General features: G+C 38.2%; 1 protein-coding gene across 11 annotated transcripts in view; it reads left to right on the plus strand.

Moving 5' to 3' along the window:
• The window catches only part of ELAVL4 (ELAV like RNA binding protein 4), a 146,591-nt gene that overhangs the window by 60,083 nt on the left and 61,219 nt on the right, over window positions 1–25,289 (plus strand). The window lies entirely within an intron of this gene.

Raw genomic sequence — 25,289 nt, forward strand, 5'->3', positions numbered from 1 at the left:
AATAAGATTAGACCGAGCAGCCCAACTGAAAGCGATAGCTGGGAGGAAAACCCAATGAAAGGTTGCCGGGGAAACGAACAGAGGAGAAGCCGAGTAGGGAGCAGGTGGCTATCATGAGAACACACTGCAAACAGTGTAAAAAAAAAGGGGGGGGGGACAGGACCTCGATTATCTTCGCTGTTCTTTGTGGCCAGCCCAACTTTAATTATTCTTTATAAATAGGTGTTAATTACATTTCTAACTCCGGTTTACAGTGATTTTTAGAAATCTATTTTTAAGCATCTGTTCTGTATCCCCTGTTTTTTTTTTTCTTTTTTGTTATTGTTGTTGTTGTTTTTTAAAACACAGAGAGAAGGAGAGGGGGAAGGGAGGGGAGGGAATCTTGCTTTTTTTTTCCTTCCCCCTTTTCCCTGCTGTGAAATTGTACGTGCGAAAAATCGCAAGGAATCCTGTGAGACCATTTGAAAAAAATGTAAATTATATTGAATGAAGTTGACGGAAGCATAATAGTGAACTCTCACAGCTGATAGGTTCTGCAAATGATTTCTTAGAAATTTCCAGCAAATATTCATAGGAAAAATATAGGTAGAATAAATTTATCCTAAAGAATGATTTCGTGTTAGGTGATATTAGTAATTTCACTAAATCAGATGTTGATACTATAGTTCAGGGGAGTTCATTGTATCTCTATTTTATATCCTGACTAGAAATTACTTTACAGAATAATAAATGAAGAGCTGTATTCTAGCCTTTTGCTTCCCTTCCCTCCGTGCCTCCAGTCACAGGATCCAGCAAGCTTGCACCCTCACAATCACTGCCTTCCATTTGGCATTTGGTCCTGATTCGGGTCTTGGCATAAACTGAGTGAAAAGCTGATTTTTTTTTTTTGATGTCTCTGAACGTCTGGGACCCATGCGTGTACTAGGTGACAGGCGTCACTCTCTTTTTCTCTCCCTAAGTGTGCTTTATCAATAGTCTCTTTTTCTCATGATGGTGGTTACCAGAAGGACTGAAAGGTATAGTATTTGGGTGAATAGGAGGTAGCGTAAAAACAACTGAATCTCTTACGGTTTTCTCCTGAGGGACAAAAAAGATACATGTTCAGGTAACTAATTTTAAGTCCAAAAAAGAGAGATTAAACAATACCGAAAGATGTTAAAAGATTAGGAAATATAATTGGCTTTATTGAAATACTTTTAATTTTTACTCTCCCCATTGCAAATCTCTGGGTGCCCTCCCCCATTCTTTTTTTCCTTGCAGATGTGTCTATTTGTTTTGTCTTCTTATTGGGGGATTTAAAATGTTTGTTTTGATTCTTGAGGTAAAAATAAATAAACATATTTTTTGCCATATCCTTAAACCTTGCCCTCATCTCTTGAGTGCATAAACATATGTTGCCTTTAAAAAATAGTTTTAAAAAAAATCTCTAATATTATTTTTTTTATTATTTTCTGAGAATTTTCTGGCCATTTTTAGTTAAGGAAAAATAATTTCCATAAGAAGTGTCATCTTGGCTTGGGTTGTAAAAAGACACGTGGTTCTCCTGCTGACCTTTCTAGCTTCTTTGTCTTAAAAATATTAATGCCTACTACCTGCATGTGGAGGTGTGCCTTTATGGGAGCACAAGGTTGAGTGTGCATTTATTAAGAAGTAAAAAACTGATTGGAAACATTTCTACAAAAAAACACCTGACTACCTAGCAGTTTTAATGCTCAGAATGTCTCTATATCTCATAGTAATAGAAAGGCTAAATCATTTAATATTTAAATTTTTAAAAAGGTAAAATGAACACAGGTGGGAAGTAGTTAAAAAATTACTTTAAGAATCACTGATTTATAAGACAAATTTAATATCTCATTTTTAAAAAGTAACAAACAACTTAACCATGTGTTTGTGATCTCAGTTCCATTCATTCCTACCTGCCATTCATTCAAGCCATCGTCCTGGGCAGACATAGATGGCCTTGCTTCTGTTTGATGGTTCATGCAAATCCTTAAAACTTTTTTCTCTCCCTATAGCCTTTTCTTGGTCCTTTGAATATCAGGGTGTTATGAGAGGAAGGCCAGAATGTTGTGAAGTAATAACAATAGAATATTTTTTTTAAGAAAGAGAAAGAGAATGAGCCTTTGCATTTTACTTCTAAACTCAGTCTTGAAATAGGGTTTGGGACACTTTAGACTTCAGATATTTTAAATCTGGAATATCTATTGGGGATAATTTATTTGAAATTTCAAATCTAGAAATCATTGCATGAATGGTGCTTTGCGTGTTTTCAGTATCTCTAAGAGGATTTGTTGGATGAATTGAGGTGTTTTTCTCAAGTTAGAGTTACTATGAACAATGAAAGGGTTTCCTTCAGGGCAATTCCTTTTCTTTGGTTTGATTTCTTCCCTTTGCACTTGTCTCCTTATTGTAGGTAGATTCTCTTCCTATATGTAGACCAAATACTATTCCTTCCATAAGGAGATATGCTGCTTCATTTAGTCCTTGGTATCATAATATCTTATTTTAATTTAAAAAATGAAACAAATTGTGCATACTGCACATAAGGAGTGGTGGTCTGGATAGAGGTCATTGTACATGGACAGAAGTACTTTGGCCTTGGAAAATTTCTTCATCAGTTCCAATGATCTGTGGCCATAAGGTCTTAATTTATGTGCCTGGACATTTAATATGTACATTTGTTGGTGAGCTGGCCAGCGGATGCTAGACACACGAGTATGCGCTGGCAAATGCTGCAATGCAGTATTTTTTCCCCAATGTCATTGGGAATTTTGGGGGTAGAAAGGGAATTGAACATTTTCAAGCTTTTATCTTACTATTTTCCAGTCCACAGGCCATGTCGTATAGAATTGGTCAATTCCCCTTTTGAAAGTAAAGTCAACCTTTTATGTCCCACTATCCATTCTCTCCATCCATTTGATGGAAAGTATGTGTATGTGAGAAAGAGGGAGAGAGACTGTGTGTATATCAGTGTAAGTGTGTGTTCCTGGATTCCTACACCTGTCATAGGCTTTCCTTATTTGGCATTACCCAATATGTATACACACTTACTTGGAAGGATATGTGCATCAATAAACGGAAAGAAAACTGAAATGGGCTGCTGCTTCCCGTAAGAAGTGGCTTCTTCTTTTCATTAACTTCAAAAGTTCTCTTATTAGAAAAATACGAAACTTCAAATATTCATCAAAAAAGATATATCTAGACCCTGCAGATTTCCATTAGTAACCAAATACCTCTCTTTAACTGTCACTTGAGAAACTATAAATGTGCACAATCATGACAATATTTGTGAGCTAAAAGCTGCCCTTTCAATCAAGAGGTTGGGTTTGAATTATAATGTGTGTGTGTATGTGTATGTGGGAGGAGGATTGTTTTTCTTTGGGAGCATTTGGACCTAGTCTTTACCGTTGATAAAAATAAGGAAGGAGGTAAGATGGCTGTGTTAGCATCTGTGCTTTGCTTTGTTAAGTTTGTGTGCGTGCTTGTGTGTTTGTGTGTGTGTGTTTAGAACATCCTTGTATTTTTGAAATCTCCACGTATTTTAGGGTAAAGGGTTTTTAAAGGTCACTGGCTTTCTAAAGGTAAAAGAAAGGTAATCTGTGGGTGGGTGGGAGTTGTCACAAGCAGTAATTGTCTTAAATTAGCTATTTAGCAATGAAAAGGGGAAAAAAGCTGGAGGACAAGAGCGGAGAGAGGTACCAACATGTGGATCTGCATCTTTCCGGTATGGGAGATAATGAGTGATAAATTTGAACTGATGCAGTGCGGGGTGCCCGATAATTTCTCAGAACCTTGACTTTACAGGTTCATTACTTCCTTGCTTGCTTGTTCACACCTTTAATTATATCCAGTTTGGGATGCTAGCTGGGGGCACCAAAGATGAGCCATTTTGTTTGTTGTTTACTTCATTAAGTATTCAGGCAGTGTGTTCACAGTAGCTTTGAAGCATCAGTGTTAGGAATCAAGCACTTTGGAAATGGAATTGTTACAAAAGAACAAAAAAATAAGAAAGCAGTCAGCCATCTAGTTTGCTTTGGATGTTCACATCCACTATGCTTAATGGTAATATTTATGCTGTTCCTTGTACATTCATTAAGAAATAACTTATGCAGTGTCAGGGCTCCTAATAGGCTGGTGGTTTATGCTCTCTCGCTCAGGCTCTCTCTCGCTCTCTCTTGCTAATCCTCCTCACCTCACCCCTGAGATTCTGCCTTTGCCTGGACCATTTTAGGACTGACCATTTTTGCTTTAGGGAGGCTCATTATTCAGATCCTTGTTGTATGTAACACCCGAGGTATTTCCCCCCCAATAAGTCTCCTCTACAGGAATCGAGAAATGCTGAAAGCCATAAAGGAATCCTTAATAAATTTTGGTTGAGAAAGCAGTAAAAATGTTGAGGAAATAAGGTCAGTGTGATTGTTGTGCTTGCATTTTTTGTTTTTGGTTGTTTTTGGAAAGTCTTATTTTTAACCACAAAAGTAAAATGCAAAACCAGCACATGTGACTTTTTTTTTAATGGAAAAATATTATACGTCGTAGGTCTTTCCCAAAAATAACTTCCTTTGGACTCTTGGTTTGAAAAATAATATTTAAACTTGAGTTTAATGTTTTAATTATTCATTTTATAAAATGTAATTTATAAATATTTTTCTATAGGAAGTTTAGTTCTTTTTTCAGGATATGGGGAAACAGAGAAACGATCCAGCCAAGATGGCGAATTCTGAAAAACACACCACAACACCAAGGTTTCCTCTATCTACACTTCGTGGCATTGGATCTTCTCCTGTGCCTATGAATCGGTTATCCTCTATTGTCGTCTACTCTCTTGTAACAAGTAACCCTTGAAGTTTTGTGCCAGCAGTGTTCATAGTAGAGGCTAGCTGTCATTCCTTATTAAATGAAGATGCATTTGTTGAGGACTTACTATGTGCATTTCTATGGACTGTGGAATTCAAGGTCACCATTTCTTTTTCTTTTGACACTGATCAAAAGATTTAATTGGGGGATAAGTCCTTGTGATTGCAAATAAAGTTAAGGTGAGAGATTTTAAGGTTTGCATGTTGCATGGTGAATGTTTTTCCTTCTGTATCTGTAAAAGCCTAGGCATGACTCCAAAAGACAGAAATAAAAGTTGTTCTGGCCATTTAGTCTATAATGTTCCATGTGTCCAGATGTTCACTCTCAGGAAAAAGTTTGGACAGTTGGAAGGAACTTGTCTTTCAGGCAGCTGCCCTGAAGCTTGGCTGGAACCTGTTTATTTTACAAAATTTGAATGCCTTGCTTCTGGCAGAAATGACTCTTTGAATTCTTTTTCCTCTGTTACCCTTTGGGAACACCTGAATAGACAGTGACCCTCTTGGCATGCCCATGTACAAACTGGAAGTTTGCTAGTGTAGCAGAAATCATAGTTACTTTGTCATACACATCTAGGTGTACTATGTGATCCATGCATGCATGTGTGTGTGTGTGTGTGTGTGTGTGTGTGTGTGTGTGTGTGTGAGAGAGAGAGAGAGAGAGAGTCTGTCTGTCTGTCTCTCTGTCATAGAAAGGCAGCTGTGATCCCTGGAGTGCCGTGGGCTGTGCCAATAATGGCTTCTCAAGTAGACTGTGTTTTCCTATGCTGCCAGTCTGAACCCTTTAAAGTTTTGCTTTCTAATTTGTACATGAAAAATAACAGGCTGAGTTGAATTTTTTTTCAAGTGCCCCCTTTGAAGATGCAGCAGTAGTAAATACAGCTCTAATGATAAACCTTAGCTCTAAGTGCTATTTAAAAGTCTGTCGTGGAAAGGCTGAGAACTTGCAATCTTTACTAATGAAACTTTCATTAGGAAAGTGCTCACTTAAAATGGAGTAAACGACTAAGTCCCTGCAATTTGTGATTTTGACCAGATTTGACTCATCCTTTCTTATGTTACTTTTTGTAATGCAGCCAACCACACATCCAAAATTCTGGATATTGTACATGTCTTCACCATTAATTATCTCTGTTGATGCACTGGGTACAGACAGTACAATTCCCACAAGTCCAGATTCTTACTGTAACACCAAAACAGAAGTGATATTTATGAATAATATTGGGAAAGTTGTCCTCATAGTAACCATTCCCTAAAGGAAGCTTTACATAAATGTGCATTTATTATTGAGGATATTAAAAGGGAATCCTTAGCTTTTACTTTTTAATTTGGGCTAAAATATGTAAATTGTTTTTATTTTGGAGTTACTCTGTTTTAGGTGGCTTTGGGGGAGGATAACTTTCTAGCTTGATTATATTTTAATTGCCTCTGTAGTGGAAAAGGTTCCGATCTTGAAATCAACCTGGTTATTGTGATTAGGACCCAGAGGGCCAGTGTGCAGATGGAGCTAAAACTGTATTACATTGATTTGTAAGTATGTAGGAAAATTAGATTTGTTTCTACTAGATACCACTATCATTATGCCTTTGTTGGCAAGGCCAGCTCAGAAGCCACAGAACCATGAGTCTGCCTCTGGCTTTGGAGGACCTTCACGGTGTGCCTGTACAGGCAAGCCTCTGAAAAGATTGTTCTTTGTCTTAAGAACCCAGAAAGGGGCTGGGCACAGTGGCTCACGCCTGTAATCCTAGCACTCTGGGAGGCTGAGGTGGGAGTATTGCTTGAGGTCAGGAGTTCGAGACCCCATCTCTACTAAAAATAGAAAGAAATTAGCTGGACAACTAAAAATATATAGAAATAATTAGCCGGGCATGGTGGCACATGCCTGTAGACCCAGCTACTCTGAAGGCTAAGGCAGAACGATTGCTTGAGCCCAGGAGTTTGAGGTTGCTGTGAGCTAGGCTGTTGCCACAGCACTCTAACCCAGGCAACAGAGTGAGACTCTGTCAAAAGAAAGAAAGAGAGAGAGAGAGAGAGAGAGAGAGAAAGAGAGAGAGAGAGAGAGGGAAAGAGAGAGGGAAAGAGAGAGGGAAAGAGAGAGGGAAAGAGAGAGGGAGAGAGAGAGAGAGAAAGAAAGAAAGAAAGGAAGGAAGGAAGGAAGGAAGGAAGGAAGGAAGGAAGGAAGGAAGGAAGGAAGGAAGGAAGGAAGGAAGGAAGGAAGGAAGGAAGGAAGGAAGAAAGAAAGAAAGAAAGAAAGAAAGAAAGAAAGAAAGAAAGAAAGAAAGAAAGAAAGAAAGAAAGAAAGAAAGAAAGAAAGAAACCTGAAAAGTGCAAAGGACTGGTGGACTTGAGTTAGAATCCTGACTCTTGTAGTTAATAATTGGGTGATCATGAATGAGCTGCTTCAACTTTCTGAGCCTCAATTTCATCTTTATGATGGTGATGATAATGCCTGACTCAGGTTTCTGTGAGGATTAGATGAGAAACACTATTTGAAGGAATTAGCCATATGTAGGACTTGAAAACTGAAGATGCTTAAAGGATCTTAGGTATCTTTTAGTCTGTTAGTGTTTCTGTCCCTTGGCAAATGCCCTTCGTCAGGAAGAGGCCCATCTGCTCGTGCAGATGTCCTGGGCCGTGACATCGCATGCTACCCTCACAGTCTTCATACTCTCCCCAACACTCCAGGGGGTGACACACACTGATTTTTTAACATAGACAAGCCCCCAGTTTTTCCATGGAATTGTATGACTTTATTAAGTTTTCTACATCCTCCTACAGGTTTGCAAAGTACATCCACGATCTCCTTTGGAATTAGAATTAACTTGGAGATGTATTTGTCAAAAGAGAAAAAAGATGAAGATAAAATTAATTTTAACTGGTGCTGTTTTTAAATTTCATAAAGAAGCCTGTTAGGAAATGTGTAAGTCAACCAGAAAGAAAATAAAAATGGGTTGAGCTTAATTGATAAGATCCCATCTTTTCTGTCTATATATTTCAAGTTATTTTAGGCATGTATTTTTATATATTTAAGTTATTTTTATATGTTTTATATATAGTTAAGTTTTATGTATTTATTTTATGTCTATATATTATAAGTTATTTGACTTTTGCCCAGAAACCAACTTACTTTGGAGGGACTTTTTCCCCTTTGCCACATCAGCTTTTTCTGTATCCACCTTATTTTCCTAATAGGCTGAATTTTGAAGTTCTGTTTCTCAAGGAGTGGTGAAGAGGCTGAGGCAAAAGGTGGCTTAATGAGATTTTTCTAACTTGCCATCAGTTATCCTCCTTCTGTTTGGCGAGGCAGGATGATGGATAGGTTTGGCAGTGCAAACAGCCCTAGAAGTGATCGGATTGACTGAAGAGGTGTGTGAGATGTGAGCAAAATGCCGGCCCTCAATTCATTACCCTCTCATTTGAAGAAAAAAAGAGAAACGAAGAAAACCACCACAAAGGCCTTGATGTAATTGTTGATTACACACAGTTGGGAAGGGGTTGTGGGTGGTATCGGGACTGGTGTTAGGCCAAACCTAATTTTGTACCTTTTTTTCAAGGCTCTGAAGGGGGAAATAAATAGGCACAATAAACAAATTCACCAATTGTTTTAAATTGGGACCTGTTGCTGCGACCAGTGAGAATAGAGAAATAATACAAATAGTTCTTGAAGGGATCCAAGACTTAAACTGAAAGCACAATCTTAGAACATTGTTTTAAGGTCACAAATTTTGAATTCTACTTCATATACCCATGGGAAGGAGGTGAAGGAGAGTCATTTTCTTTTCTTCAATTTAATCCTTAAAATTAGGGTTATAAATTGATCTCATCCCCAAGTGGCATTTTGCAGGACCTATGCTTTAAAAAAAAAAAAAAAAAAAAAAGAGCCTTTACTATGAAACAAACAGACAACAGAACCTTTCTCTTTCCATATGATCTATTTCAAGGCCTCACTGAGCATGTTTAAAGGATTTTGCAGGTGTATGTGTATATACCTTGTATGTGGGGGTACAAGCTCTCTGGAAGAATTTGGTTGGTTTTTAGACTGTATTTGTACACTGCAGAAATATAGCTGTAAAAAACAAGGAGCTTTATTTTGACAAGAGGGTGGCATAGAAGATGTTTCTCCATATTTTAGCTTAAAAAAATCTCATGCGTATTAATGAAGGATCAATAAGAGATAATTAAATGATTCAAGCAGCCAAATGGGAAGGGTGGGGCAGGTGGATATTCCTAGGACCTTCTTGCTAGGTAGACATTTATATTATTAAAAAATTAAAAATCCTTCCATATTTAAGTCAACTTGAATCTCAATTCCTTCTTTTCTTACATTTCTGGCTTAAGGTTTTTCAAGAGAAGAAAAAAGACTTCGAGCTTAGAGGAGCTTTAGTAAGAACTCATAAACAGGTCTCCAGTCAGTGAATTTTGAAGACATGGCCTTGCGGTCGGTATAATCTTAACAGGACTCCTCCTGAACTATCAGGTCATGTCCATTTCCCAAGAACACAGGAGCGAGTTTGCATTCTAGAACTTCAACTGTTCCCAGCACAGTTCTGCTTGTAACAGATCTGTGACCATGGAGATCCTCTCTCATATTCACTTAGCATCGTGTAATTTTTGTTGTATGGTGTCAGTTTGATCTCTTTAATGTAATTCAGGCAGGTACTGTTAACTCCTTTTTATAGGAAATAAAGCTCAGCCACTTTCTTAAGGTTACATGTTCAACAATATCAGAAGTCCTTGCTCCACAGTGTCTGGGAATATGTCCAACTTGACCAAAGTTTACTTTTCTTGTGGGGAAAAAAAAAGGTAATTTCTTTTCAAGATCAAAATTTTCACTGGGGAGTCAGCAGATACATAATGCATGTCTAATGCATATAAACCCATATTCTAGGTGCCTCCTGGAATTTCTCAGTAGTTAAAATGTATTCTAGTATAGCCAGTAAGGACGATGACAGGCAGAATATGGACAATGTCTCGGCAGAGGAGGTGCAATGTACAGAAGAGAGTGACATTAGCTCTTTGGGGGAGTGGGGGGGGAGGAAAGAAGTCTTCATGGTAGAAATACCATTTGAGTGGAGCCAGGAAAGCTAAACAGGCAGAAAAATTAGGAGTAAGGGGAATTCCACATGGAGGGAATAGTATGAGCAAAGGCATGGAGATGAGAACTTAAAGGACTTGTTTAAGAAATCATGATTAGTCTATTATGAATACAGCATAGGATGTGTAAAAATAAAGCTAGAGAGACAGGTGAAAGCTATGGTTTAGAAAGATTCCAATGTTTTGACTTGCTTTTGACTTCGAATTTGTAGCTATGGAATGCCTTAAATCAGAGAACTGTCATTTTCTGATTGTTTTGCAGGGTCAAGACCTGCCTTTATTAAGTCATTATTTCTCAGAAGTTGAAGTCACCCTAATGATGCTTCTAAATTAGACATTGGTTAGAGAGAATCGGCATCAGAGCACCCGTCTGGTCATAATGTGATGTTACGATGGTGATGCTCATTGGTGAAGTCACCTTGAGGACTGCTTTTAGGGTTACAGTGCCAGAAAACAGTAGCAGGAAAAATATCGACTTTATTTCAGATCACAAAGAAATGTGCCATTAGAGGAATGGACTGAATTCTCTCGCCAACAGGTACCAGTGCTCATTTTGTGGGATAATGTGTGGCTGGAGAGAGGATGGTGATGGATGGGGGATAAACTTATTTCCTCCAGAGTAAAAAAGTACCCACTTCAAACTTCCAAAGCATGCTTGTCTTCCCTGGTCGTCTGTTAACCCTGGAGGACAGAGATCATGTCAAATGCTCTCTTATTTCAATGTCTGATGCATAGTAGGTACTTCATAAATGTTTAATGAATTAAGCTGCATTATCATAATGTGGTTTTTGTAGGAGTTTTAGTTTTTGTTTTCTAAAGAGCCTGAACTACAGAGTTAGAAGGATCTGTCATTACTTGTGGGAGTCTGTTTTGCCCAACATCACCTGTCTTTTCTGAGTTCCAGTTTCTTAATATATAAAATGGAATTAATACAAATTCACAGCTTAATGGGAGGAGCAGTTCAACTATGTCCTTAATACACTCTAATGGACAGGATAACAATATTTGTAAATTACTAGGTTCTAGTTTTGCCTATAGTTATTTTACTGGGTCTTGACTGGCATTAAAAAAAAATCAAAACAGTGGAATGAAAGAATGGAATTAAATAGAAAAGAAAATATGAGTGGATGGTACTTACTTAGGGTAAGAATTATTTCATGAAACGTTATGGTAATTACCTGTGTTCTAAGTTGTGTTATGAAATTGTGGTTTTCAATGTATTTCTTACTTTTTTTTTTTTTACTTTGGTAAAAAGTCATGGTCAGAAAAGTTTGAGATGCAGTATTCTAGATGATAGCTCTTTATTATCCAAAGGAAAAATAATAGTTAGCTTTTTTCAGAACTATGCAATTCAAAATCTCTAGTATCTTCCAAATTATTGAAGAAAGGATGACTCCTGATTGTTTTAGATTTAATATGAAGTATCGTATCCTAAATATTAGATAATTAATGATGTCTGCATGATGTATATTGGGAGTCTCTATTAACCAAATATTTATTAACTAGCAAACCTCATTCTTTGGCTGTGCTACCTAGATGAACCAGCAAAGTAATAATAATGATAATAATAAGTAGTGAAGGTAACCTAGAGGTGGGACTAGAAATAATGCGATTAGCTTTCATTTCTTAAGCTCTTGCTATGAGTCAGGCACTGTCCCTTACAAACATTGTCCCTTTTAATCCTAAAACATTTTTAAAAGGTAAATGTTAATTTTTCTAATTTATAAACAAGCTAACTGAGGTTTTAAGAAGTAACTTAAAGTTACACAGTCAGCAGGTGTTTAGACCAGGATTTGATTTGAACACAGGTCTGTCTGATTCCAGAGCAAAATTTAAAAGATTTACTCAGTTCCGTGAAAATGTACTAAAATGCCAACTATATGTTGCTCTGTATTCCTCTACAAATACAAGTGGCTCAATCTGTCTCTGCTCTTGGGGTTTTTCTATGCATGAAGGTGAATACGGCTTGATTTAATCACAACAGGAGATAGGACAGGCACAGAGAGTTTTCATACTGTACATTGTACTCTGGAAGTACTAAGAAAAGTGCCTGGCACATAGTAGGCATTCAATAAAGATGGACTGAATTGAAGCTGTATTAATTGTCATGTAGGGATTTGGGAGGAAGTGGGGAGAGTATTGTGGAATCTTTGTGCTAAAGAATCACTACATTTTTATATGCCTAGCGGCATGGGTGACCTTACCTGCACTGTGGATAGATCTGTCCCAAAGACATCAGTGCCTTTTGGAGCTCCTAAAACTGGCAGTACAGAAAAGGCAACAAGAGCTCAGGAACTCAAACCGTAAACTTCAGGTTTCATTCAGCCAGAGAGAACATTTTCCATCTTAGTATAAAAAGTGAATCCCATGGCAGAGACATTTGGAGAATGATAAATGGAAGGTAGGCTTCCTTAGAATGGAAAATAATAATTATTATTGTTATTTTGACTATGCCACTTATTAGCCTATAACCTCAGGCAAGTCACATTACCTCTCTGAGCCTCAGTTTCCACATTTGTAAAATAATTCTACCTCTTGGGGTTGTGAGGATTAAATAGATCCATTTGATAAATACTTAATAAAACTTAATATTTGTTGGTCTCTAAGGATTTAGTAGTAAAAGAGACACAGCCCCCTGCCCTCAAAGAGCTGAGTGTCTGGTAAAAGTGCTGTGAGAAATGGGATTCAGACTCTCACCACCTGCAAAGGCCACTACTGATAGAATGCAGCACCCTACAGTCTACCCTGGAGGTATATATATTATTCATGTATATGTTTCATTTGTATCATCAGAATTTCAAGTTTGTTGAGGGCAAGGGTGCTGTGATATTCATCTTTTTATCTTCTCCTACCCCTGGGTCCCAGCTTTGCATGTTCCTGCAGTCCTTGTCTGGTAGTTGCTTGATGGATCCAGCCCAATTCAGCAAATATTTACTGAGTTGTTCAGAGTCCTGTGCTGGGGAAGAAAGTAACATTTGCTGAACAGAGCTGAATTTAAAATGACTTTAGAGCAAAAAGGGGAGCAGTATCATGAAATGGTGATATACTACACTAGTGCTAAAAATGCCTGTTATCTATTCAGGAAAAAAAAATAGGGCCCCAAAGAAAATTCAGCAGCAAGCCTAAAAAAATGTATTTTTTCTCTCTCTCAGTGGTGTTTTGTTTGTATTTCATGGGGAAACCGTGTATTTGCTACAGACACACAGTTGAGATGAGATCTCAGAGATTGCTACTCAATTGATCTGTGGCTCAGGACCAAGTCCAGCTGCCTTCACAAGGCCCAGGAGACCCTCCATGCCTGGCTCCTGCTCTCCTCTCCAGCCTCCCATCCTGCAGCTCTCTGCTTTGCATTCACGCTTCACTGTGAACCTGCACCATGCTCTTCCCTACCTATGCTCAGACAGACCTTCTGCTGTCTCCAACATCCTTCTGCTCTCTTTGCCTGGCTTCATGAGTCAAAAAGGAGGCCTGTCTCACCCAGAAAGGTTTCCCTAACACACGCTGCATTGGAGCCTCCTTTCTTAGCACTCACTGCCAGCGTCATTCAACCATTGGTCTTCAACACTCTATAATCAAATGTTGATTCGTCCATGCTTCACCACCACCTCAACAATCAGGACTGGGTTTATCTCTGTGCCTGGCACTTAGTAGGTGCTCAGTAATTAATTATTAACTGAATGATGCTATTGGATGTTGATTAGGTTGTCGATAATGTGTTCCCATCATGTGCTCTCGAGCCTGAGTGGGTTATTGGACCCAAAACCCCCTTGTCATGAAGACTGGTTTTGACACTGCTGTTGCTCATCAACCCCAGTTTTATAACTTAAAGCTAAAGATCTTGAGTACGTCTGTGTACATGAAACTTATCCCTGATCACCATGACGGACCTCAGTAATTCTTTCTTCTAGACTCCTTTATGTCACTTGCTTTTTGTACCAAACGGTTAACAATGACTCATCACAATAACAGTGACCCTTTGTAGTGTGTGTGCCAGGGTTTGCAAACAGATCATTACTTAGATTATCTCATTAAATGTCATAATAACTCTAGGAAGCAGGTATTTTCATTCCCATTTGAAGAAAGAAAACCATGTAGCTTAAGTAACTTGCACAAGGTCACATGGTTAGGAAAATACCAGACTTGGAATTCAAAACCTAGTTTGCTTGATTCCAAAGCCCATGTTCTGTCTCCCATTTTATATTATTCACCCCTTAAAAAGTAGGGACTAATGAGAGGCAGTTAGCCTAGTGGTTCTTAATAGGGACTTTTGATCAAGACTACCTGGGTTCAAATCCTGGCTTTATCAGTTGTGAACCTTGGGCAAATAACTTCCACTCCCTATGCCTCAATTTCTTCATTTGTAAACTAGGGTTATTGTGAGGATTTGGTGGGCCAATATATATTAAGGACTTAAAACAATGCTTGGCATATAAAGTCATAACAATCATTATTATTATCATACCATATTAATTTGTATTCCATTCTTCAAATATTTGTTGAGTGCCTGCCAGATACTGTTCTAGGTGCTGGAAGTAATGGCAGGAAAAGCCAATGGTCCAGGGAACCCAGCCTATAAGGGACAGGTCTAATTTATTTCCCCATATTAGGCTATGAAATGACATAAATGTTCTGGGAAGATCAGAAGAAGGGTTTGGTCAACCATTCAGCTAAGGACAGAGTCGGCCAGGATATATTGTCAAGTAGGATCTCCTGATGGCTCATTGGTGGAGCCTGAAGCTAGAAGGTGAGGTAGTTATTGGTGTTATCACAGTACTCTTCATTTCCGTAAGAGTATCCTACTGGTTTAGGATGTCAGCTTTGGAGTAGAGAAATAAGCTCTTTTTCCTTCCACACTTACTTGTTGGGAGGTCTTGGTAAAATAATTCATTTGAGCCTCAGTTTTCTTATCTATAAAATGGGGCTAATAATACCTTTGTCAGAGGCTTGTTTGGAAGATTAATTAAATTAGCATATGTAAAGAGCCTCTTTCAGGGCCTGGTGCATACTAGGCATTTAATAAAGGAGGATTTTAAAAATTCAGTCCCCTTTAAGGTATGTGTTTTAGATAGTAGTAATTTATTTCAGGGTCCATAGGGAGAGACGATTTAGACTGAAATGTGACAGATACTTTCCATTCCATAACTTTCAAAAAAGAGAGCAGATAATCTCAAAACTGAGGACATGTCATCTCAGGAAGGATTGTGAATGCCAAAGGAAAATAAGATTGGATTTGCTCTAAATCAGTATGCTAGAGACTAGAAGAGCCAGTCCCTGTCACAAAACTGTGTCGGCTCCATCTTCCTGGGGTTACAGACTCTTAGAAGCCTGAGGCTCTATGAAGAAAAGCACTTGGTTAAAGGGCTTTGGAGTCCCAAATCCTGAGTTCAATTCTTTTCTGGAATAAGTTAGAATATTTTACTTTTGAATGAGGAGGCGTGGTAAGGGGAAGAGATGATTTGATTATTTTCATAGATCAAAAATACTCAGGGAAGTACCCCATACTAACTGGAATTTTAAATAAACCTACTTGGTGCTCTAGTGTGAGCAACTGGAAAGTACTAGTTTTAGAATACAGATATAAACATTTATGTATTTTTATCTCCTCTCTCCATTGTGTATACTATTCTATAAAATTGGATTAAAAATTTAAGATTAAAGAGAAAGAGAGAGAGAGATACGGTTTATTCTCATCCCAAAGCTCTTTTGTTTTCATTAGCAATGTGTGGACTTGGAATTACTTTAAAAACAAAACAAAACTCTCCATCAAATACATTTAAGAATAAAAGAATAATTTTCCAAGCATTCGGCAGTGCACTTTTTGTGCAGAGCACTGGGTGAATCTCTAATTTTTTTTTTCTTCCCCCCATGGTTAGTGTCATGTTAGTATTGTGATTCTCCCAGAATTTATTTGACTCCCTTGGCCACTACTTCACATTTTTTTGATCTTGATGTCTGTGCTCATCTAAAATAAACAGTGCAGGAAGAATGAAGATAAAGCTTAAAGATTTTAAAATATAGAACCATTCATTTTTCTTATGGTTTTCTCAGTATGCTGAGGAGCCTGGTAGTGTGGAAAAAAGGAAGTCTCCTCCTATGTGTCCTTTTCTCTCCCTCTAAACTCTCCTACCACCCTGCATCTGTCTCTGATCCATTCTGCGGGCATTGGTTGAATTCTCTCTGTGTACTGCATGCTGGGAGCAAGAAGTCAACTGAAATTCAGGCCCTACTTTCAAGGAACTCCTTTTCAATGGGAGATAGGCAGGTCTTAATAAAAGGAGACTTTATGTAATATGGTGAGTACCAGAGCAAAGAAGGACAAGGACGTGCCTAAGACCACGTAGGTTGAGGGGGTGGGCTTTGGGGAGTTTTGCAAAATGACAGGGTTATTTCGGTGGTGGTAGGAGAAGCATTTCAGTGGGCACATATACAAAGACATGGAAGAGATATACTGCCAAAGGCATTCAGATTATGGCACTTGCCTAACTGCATTCTGAAACTTTGTTTTCACATTTGTCTACAAACCTTCCAAGACTGAATTCCTAGAGGGCAGGGATCAAGTGCCATGGAATTCACTTATCTAACAATGATAATACATTTAATCTTTTATACTTGAGAAAACTAAGACACAGAGTGGTTAAGCAATTTTTCCAAGGTTACACAGCTAAATAGGAATTTGAACGTGGGCAGTGAGATTCTAGTACCTATGTTTTCAATTATTATGCTATGCAATAGTTATTTAATAAATGTTTGAATTGATTTTGATTAAATGAATGTAGAAGTAGTTACATGGTACTTTATTCATTTATTTACAAGAACATACCAGGCATGCCCAGGTCTAATAGTTGTTGCAGTAAAATGTTAAAACCCCCCATTGGCTTTGGCTTTGGCTTTGGCTTTGGCTTTGGCTTGTGTGACGTATGGAAACTCTCACAGGTGGAAATGTTCTGTGGTACTCTTCACCTCAAAATGGTACTGCAGACTTGCCTGGAAAATGGAAGGCCTCTGGCCTTAAAAATACAGTCCTTTGGGATAGCTTGAAAGAAGTTGAGGGAGACAACAATGAGAAGGGGAATACAGCTTTAAAAGGATGGAAGTTTTCCTATTTTTAAATTAATTCTTAAGAGGAGAGATGAGAAAGAGGTTTGTGGTGAGAGGAGAGTGGTGGGAACAGAGGAAGGAAAGCAGATCTGGCTCTGGAAAGCAGACAAGGACCTAGAGAGTCATTCATTTATTCCACCAACAACACCTGCCTCTGCACTGGTCCCCAGGATTACAAATGAATCAAACACAGTCCCTGTGCTCAAGGAGCTCACAGTCCAGTGACAGAAAAAGGTATGTAGCTGGAGAGTTTCAGTGCTAGCGGTGGACGTCTGTACGGAAGTGTGTATGAGGGCTGGAGGGGGAGCGGAGGCAGGGGGTTGGGAAGGGCATTTGAAGACCTGATGGCAGAGAGGAGGGCTTTCCAGGCCAAGGGGGTGCTTGTGCAGAGTGTGGCAGGGGGAGAAAACACAGTGTATTCTGGTTTGTCATTGCTGTCTGCAGAAGGGTACAGAAGGATGTTGCCTGGAAAGTGCTTTCCAGGACTTAACAGAACTTGTTATGTGTAAAAGGGCTTTGGAGTCCCATTGTCTGGGGATGGACACGCTTGAAGCTCTGACTCAGGTGGGGCAAAGGCAATATATGTAACCTAAATATTTGTACCCCCGTAATATGGTAAGATCAAAATAAAATAAAATAATAAAAAAACCTAAACATTTGTACCCCCGTAATATGCTAAGATCAAAATAAAATAAAATAATAAAAAAAAATCTGAATAAAAAATAAAAGAGGAAGATGGGAGTCAGTGACCAGAAGACATCAGTTCAATCCCAGCTCTTCACCATGTAAACAGTGGCTAGTTGCTTTACCTTCCATTTGGTCCTTAACCCTTAGTTTGCTTACCTGTAAAATGCAAGCAATAGCAAGGGGACACCCCACCCATCTCCCCAGGTCTTCATGAACATTAAATGGGGTGATGGGTGTGAATGTGCTTACAAAATCCCCTTAGTCCCGCATGTGATTTAATAAATTTTTACTTTGTTAGTAAGGGCTTTGTAAGGGTTAGTCTCATTTCTTCATGGGGGATAACACTTGCTGTGTTATCTTTGCATTTACCACCACACATTTCTGACTGTGACCTGGAAAATCTTCTGGAAGCACATTCTGTCAGTATAGCTACTTCTTGGGGTCCACAGGAAGGAAGGAGCAGTTCAAGTGAGGGTGGACCAAGGACCATCCCTGCTCTTCCACCCTGAGCAGGTCCTTGTGGAAAGCTGGAAATGCCCTCTGCTGTCAGTATACAGAGTGCACTGTGGCAGTGCTCTGAAATTTCCCATGAAAACATGAGGGTTTTCCTTGTGGGAAATCAGGAACCCTAATGACTGTGCTCATTTACATTTGAAGTATCTAACTTTAACCATTCACAGTGGAGGGTTTTTTTGAAAGGACAAAGGATACCAGAAATTGTGTTTGTAAGTGTCAAAAATGGTACTTTCATTATTCATTTTTTAGAGTTCACTTAACCCCTCCCACTTTGCTATGTATTTTCCTGTCTGGCATTATTGTGAGAGCTTATTAGTGAATGTTTGTGAAGCATTGTGAAGATGAAGGAAATAGCTATTGGCATAGGTGACGAGTAACAACATTTTAAGTGTTCTTTTCTATTTCAGAAATTAAATTCCAAGAATAAATCTTACCAGCTCTTAGATTAATCAACTTTGCCATCTGCAGCACATTTTAATGGGCATATATTTCAGAATGTTATACTTTGGACAAAGGGAATGAGCATATATTGAGTGCTTACTGTGTGCTGAGCTCTGGACCATATGCCTTAAATTTGTTGCTTTTAATCCTCATAGCAACCCTACAAGGCAGATAGAATTGTTCGCATTTTTCAAATGAGTAAATTTAAATTGCACCTCAGAGAGTTTTTTTTTTTTTTTTTTTTTTTTTTTTTTTTTTTGAGACAGAGTCTCACTTTGTTGTCCAGGCTAGAGTGAGTGCCGTGGCGTCAGCCTAGCTCACAGCAACCTCAAACTCCTGGGCTCGAGCAATCCTCCTGCCTCAGCCTCCCGAGTAGCTGGGACTACAGGCATGCGCCACCATGCCCGGCTAATTTTTATATATATATATATATCAGTTGGCCAATTAAGTTCTTTCTATTTATAGTAGAGACGGGGTCTCGCTCTTGCTCAGGCTGGTTTTGAACTCCTGACCTTGAGCAATCCGCCCGCCTCGGCCTCCCAAGAGCTAGGATTACAGGCGTGAGCCACCGCGCCCGGCCATCCTCAGAGAGTTTTAACAGGCTAAACCAAGGTCAAGGCTGGAGCTGGTTTTCAAACCCAGGTCAGATCAAATCCAAACCTCATGTTCTTTCCATTACTTCATGTAGAATTTTGAATTAAGATCTTTCTTGTAACATCCATTTATTTGGCAGTGTTTACCAACTAATAGGCAGCAGATACACAGGCTACGGTTTAATCAGATTAGATCATTTGCTTTCTCCAAGACTACTGAGTCACATTTTATGGTGATGGGAACAATCCTCAGACTTAGAGGTTTAGGAACGGGCACAGAGTTTGGTTTCAGCCTTGGGTTGCAATTCTGCCTGAGTGACAGTGGGCACTGCTCAAAGCTTCATTTCTCCAGCATGTGTAGAGTGACAGCACTTCTGCATCTGTACATGTGGGAAATAACAATACCCACTTTGCAAAGTAGTACAAGAATTAAGTGAAGTGATGTGTGTACAAACACCTATCACCATTTAGTATGTGCTTACTACTGGTAGTATTGGCAGAAGTTAATGGTAATTGCTTGCCTAAATATTTTCCCGTGTAACCCAAAGCACTTTTTAATCAGCATTATAACACAATGTGCATTTGCTAAGTGTTTGCCCTGTTTTGAGCGGGGACTTTGCTAGGCACACTTTGTGTGCTTCCCATTGCTACATTTATGACATTGTATGGTAATTATTTATTTATTTCCTTCCAGGCAGCAACTCTTTCTCTATCCTTCATATCCCTGGCATTTAACATAATGGTTTCTGGTCCATTGAGGGAACTCATAAACGTTAGGGAACCTGGCTTGGCTTTTGTTCTTTTGTATTATTTTTCTTCTTCTTTTAAGAGCTAACTTCAGTTGTGGGAAGGAGTTTTTCAAATGAAGCACTATATTAACATCATTAAATTGTGGCTCATGACTTGCTTTCAAATATATGCCTGTAACTAAAATTTTAGATTGCTTTAGTCTGACAGCAGATGATTCTGAATATTTGTTAGCCTCTCACTTTTTTAAAAGGTAAGTTTCTAGGATTAAAAAGAATATATCGGCCGGGCGCTGTGGCTCACGCCTGTAATCCTAGCTCTTGGGAGGCCGAGGCGGGCGGATTGCTCAAGGTCAGGAGTTCAAAACCAGCCTGAGCAAGAGCGAGACCCCGTCTCTACTATAAATAGAAAGAAATTAATTGGCCAACTGATATATATATAAAAAAATTAGCCGGGCATGGTGGCGCATGCCTGTAGTCCCAGCTACTCGGGAGGCTGAGGCAGGAGGATCGCTTGAGCCCAGGAGTTTGAGGTTGCTGTGAGCTAGGCTGACGCCACGGCACTCACTCTAGCCTGGACAACAAAGTGAGACTCTGTCTCAAAAAAAAAAAAAAAGAATATATCAAGAGTCGAAAGAGTTTATCAAGTAAATTTACTTTGTGATTTCAAAGGACAAGTTACCCAACTCAAAGAAGTAATATCTTAGTTTCAATAGATATTATATCTACTTGATACCTATCCATGTGTCATAGTCAAATTATGTTTAAGAACATGGCAAATTAGTCCTAAAAAGGCCTTATCTGAGAATTAAATATTACATTGTTTGAATTATAATATAACAGTAATGATTTTGAAATGTTATCACGTGTTTTTAAAAATCTTATTTCTAAATTTTAAAATGCCAACTTGACTTTTGCACAGTGAGGTTTCAAAAGCATATTTTAAAAAGGCAAAGATTGTGAAGACAGAAATATTAACCTAGTCTCTATTATAATCTAAAATTCAGTTAAGAAAATCATAAAAATACATATAGTAAGAGATTTTTAAAAAATGGAACATAAGAAAATTGAAGTAAAGGAAAATTAAGAGAATAAAAAAATAAATTCAGAAGTAAGGTTTATCTTTTTAAAAAAGAAAAAAACAACAACCAAAGTTGGCAGTGAGATCCTATGCTCTTTACACACAGGAGGCTGCAGATTTGGCACTCCTTTTCCTAACAGAGTTAAAAAGAGGGATTCAATGAATTGCTAGATTCAATGTCCATAAAACAAAAGCAAACCTATCACACAGAGGACAGAGAGTATTAGCAGTTCATTGTCATAATAAAAGTATTTTCCTCAAAGCAGACAAAAATATTCTGATACGTGTGATTTTTTTTCCCTCTCTGCTTCTTGTTCATGAGATTTTTAATAAATATTTATTAGGAGGATCTTCATATGCAGGAAAGAAAGAGAGAGAAGCTTAAAAAGCTAGGTATGGAATGCTGCTTGACAGTGTCATACATTCACAAGATGTCCTTGAAGATGGAGCACAGAACAGAGATCAGGGAAATTTTGGCAGCTGCAGTTGGGAAAATAAATGGCTGTTGTATGATTGGGCAGATCCTGAAAGCAGGCTCCTGCTCAAACCATGTAATTAAGAAAAGTGGGAGCTTTTGTCCAAGTGCAGAATGTTCATAATATCAGAGTTTGTCAGCAGGAGCTTTTAGAACGGATCAGTACTTTTCACTCCCTGATCCAAGGAGCAGTTTTCTTATAAATCATCTTCTCTCCTTGATGTCCTAATGAAGGATGCTGCCAGGCGATAAGACAGACTTAAAATTGTAACCTTGCTAATTCACAGTGATTTAGGTGAAGGGGAGACCGAACCAGAGACTGTTTCAAGAAATGAGATTTTTATTCATTTGGGCTTCCATGTGTCCTCTAATGTAGGAACCGAGTGTGGCTAAGATGAGATCCTGCAGACGATTCTAAGGAAGAAATGGAATCATTTTTAATATTATGGCCCCAAACTGGTTTGAAAGACTTGACATTTTCTTTTTTAAAAAGTAACTTCCTCTCAGACTTGGGGGGGGGGGGGAATGGGCATTTATTGAAACCTTAAAATCTGTACCCCCATAATATGCCGAAATAAAAAAAAAAAGTAACTTCCTTTCAGATTATGAAAGTGCTGTAAAAACAAAACAAAAAATTGGAAAATAAAGATGAAGACAAGTATAACAATCACTTATAATCCTACCATTTGTTAGTGTTTTTATTTTCCCTCCTACTCTGTGCATGTTTATATAATTGAGATTATCAGCCAGGTACAGTGGCTCTCATGTGCATTCCCAGCACTTTGGGAGGCTGTGGTGAGAGGATCATTGGAGGCCAGGAGTTTAAGCCCAGCCTGGACAACATAGCAAGACCCCATTCCTAAAATAATAATAATAATAGCTGGGTATGGTAGCATGTGCCTGTAGTCCTAGCTATTCAGGAGGCTGAGCCAGGAGGATTGTGTGAGCCCCGGGGTTTGAGGGTGCACTGAACTATGGTTGGGCCACTGCTCTCCAACCTGGACAACAGAGAAAGACTCTGTCTCTTAAAAAAAATTTTTTTTGAGATAATGAATCTTTTATTTCACCCCTTTTTTATATACATTTTCTCATGTTATAAAAATCCATTATAAACAAACACAGTTTTAATAATTGCAGAATACTGTATCTTAAAACTGTATGACAAGTTATTTAACCATTCCCCTTCGTCAAGCCATTAGGCTGTTTCTGTTATTTTCACTCTTCTTGATATGCCTCATTGTGTACTTATGGTCTATTGAATTTGGGATTCTTTTCTGAGTTTCATAGTGGATCATTGGGTCCAAGGTTATATTTCCACTGATGATGATAAGAAATATATAAACACCGTAAAACACCTTAAAGCTCAACAGTTGTAAACCCTGAATTTTTATTTTCTGTGTAAACATGTTGCCCACAAATAACTCAAAGACATGCTTCTCCTAGCCCAGGTCTGAATTTCTCACCAGCACTGATTTGGTGGAGTATGATTTTCTTGCTGCCCCTTCTACCCTCCCAGACAATGTCCCAGGAAGGTGGCCAACTGGCTCCTCTCAGAGGTAGTTTAAGGGATAAACTTCTCCTATCAAGTCAAAAATTTCTTTTTTTCTAATGTTTCCCTCTTATAAAACAACAAAAAAAAAGAGAGGCAGTGAAGGGAGAAATTAACAATAAAGTTTCAGGTGTGATAAAGTAATTTTCAAATGTAAAACTACCCTATCAGCATGACATTCAGGATCTTTTTATAAATGATCACATAGATATATGAGGCTGTGTGCATTGTCCACGGGTATAATTTACCATGGCCACATATATATTCAATAAATTGGAGTGCTGAGAACTGTTTTATTTCAATCGATATCTTTAGCTTTAGCTTCACAATGGCTCAAATAATCTCACTTTTGAATTGCACAATTGGAAGAGCTGTTGGCATTCTACAATTTCCCTTAAAAAAGAAAAGGCTGCTTTACATGGATTTTTCTAGATACTAACTCGCTCTACTCCACTCTCCTCATCCTCACCCTAGCTGTATTAAGAAAACAAATGTTAATTTCCAAAATAAAATGTATTTCTATGTAGATTTCTGAAGAATTTAATCTGAGTGTGCATTAAAACTTAAATTCAGAGACACGACCTAACACCTTAGATCATGATGTATATGCAGAATAGCACATTGCTTTTGACAGCTCAATCATGATGAGTTTGCTCACACTCGGAGCCACTAGGCAGGCATTTTATAAATATACAATACTTATGTTTACATGAATTGTGCCATTGGCTATTATTTATGCATTTAATCAGAAGATAAGTCCAACTTAATCAGTTTGTGGGCAGTTTTTCAAATGATTCATTAACTGTTCTTTGTATGGAAGATGAAGATAACATATTTACCATCACAACTGGTTCCCATCCCAACAGGTACCCACATCTTATTATTAAGTATTTTGGCTATTTTGTCCACATTAAACATTCAGAGTTCAGTGGGGCTTAGGAGGTAGGATAGGGAGGAATTGTTTTCCAATTGATTTTTGTTATTAGAGCTCATATTTTTGCAAGAATCCTGAGCTTGCCCATGAAATTGTGTTTAGATTAAAATGCAAACATTTGTCTTTTTCAAATCTGACTTGAACAAAGAAAGCTTGTTGAAAGTTTGAGATTGTGTTTATTTATTAATCATTTTAGAAAAGACAACTGAATTGTGGGGGATGAAAGAAAGATCCCCTCATCTGTACAATGAACCGGAGGATCAAGCTGTCCCTCAGCTCTGGGGAGTTTGCTGTGAAAGTGAGTTAGAAACAAATACCTAGAAGTTCTACCAGGAGTGCATCACGATGGACACACCAGGAAATCATTTTAGGCCCAAATTGAAGCTCTAAAGAGACACTATAAGATGTAAAGGAGGCCAGTTTTTATTTAGGAGGGGAAATGTGTGCGATATGTCTGGGGAAGAAGATTAAAAACTTGGATTTCTGTGAATTTGAGAATAATGCCTAAGAGAAATTAAATTTTGATTATGCTTTTCATATCCATGCTGGCCCTGCTATTTTAAGTATTAATGCTTCTTGTTCTCTCCAGCGGCTGCTGATTTTTTAAAAGCCCTGAATACCACCACTGAGAATACTTTTGGCATGCCTGGTGTTCATCTCCAGAGCAGAAGATGCTGTTTCAAAGAAGGGATGCCTCAAGCTTACCTCACTGTTACAAATAGTCATTTGTTTAGGAAGGCATTTAGACTGGGAACAGGACTGTTAGTTCAGTATCAGAACGAATAGGATTAGTCTGACTGTATTCAGTTTATGTGCTTTTGGTGAGGAGGGGAAGTCATTAGAAAAATTCTGGAGGGGATTGCTTAAAAGAAAGGGGTGTATACAATTGATTTTAATTAAGTATTTGTTTACCTGGCCTCTCTGCCATCCTTCCAGCTTGAACCCTCTATGGGCAGGGACCAAATTATTTTTGTTTCCTTACCTTCTAGAATAATGCCTTGGCCTATAATAGCATTCAATAAACTTGTGTTGAATTGAATACACTTGTTTTAAGGATATGCTGAGAATTTATTGCCACATAACTTCCTAGAGTAAATAGGTCTTTCAGGTTATTTGTGCATCTGCCCAAAGGTATTATTAAGCTGTCAGCATGTTTTCCCTGGTTGGAATTAAATATTTTTTTCTAGAGTTTTCTAGTTACCCTCCAGCAGAATCTACA

The sequence above is a fragment of the Microcebus murinus genome, chromosome 2, assembly GCF_040939455.1.
Source record: "Microcebus murinus isolate Inina chromosome 2, M.murinus_Inina_mat1.0, whole genome shotgun sequence".
Classification (NCBI taxonomy): Eukaryota; Metazoa; Chordata; class Mammalia; order Primates; family Cheirogaleidae; genus Microcebus; species Microcebus murinus.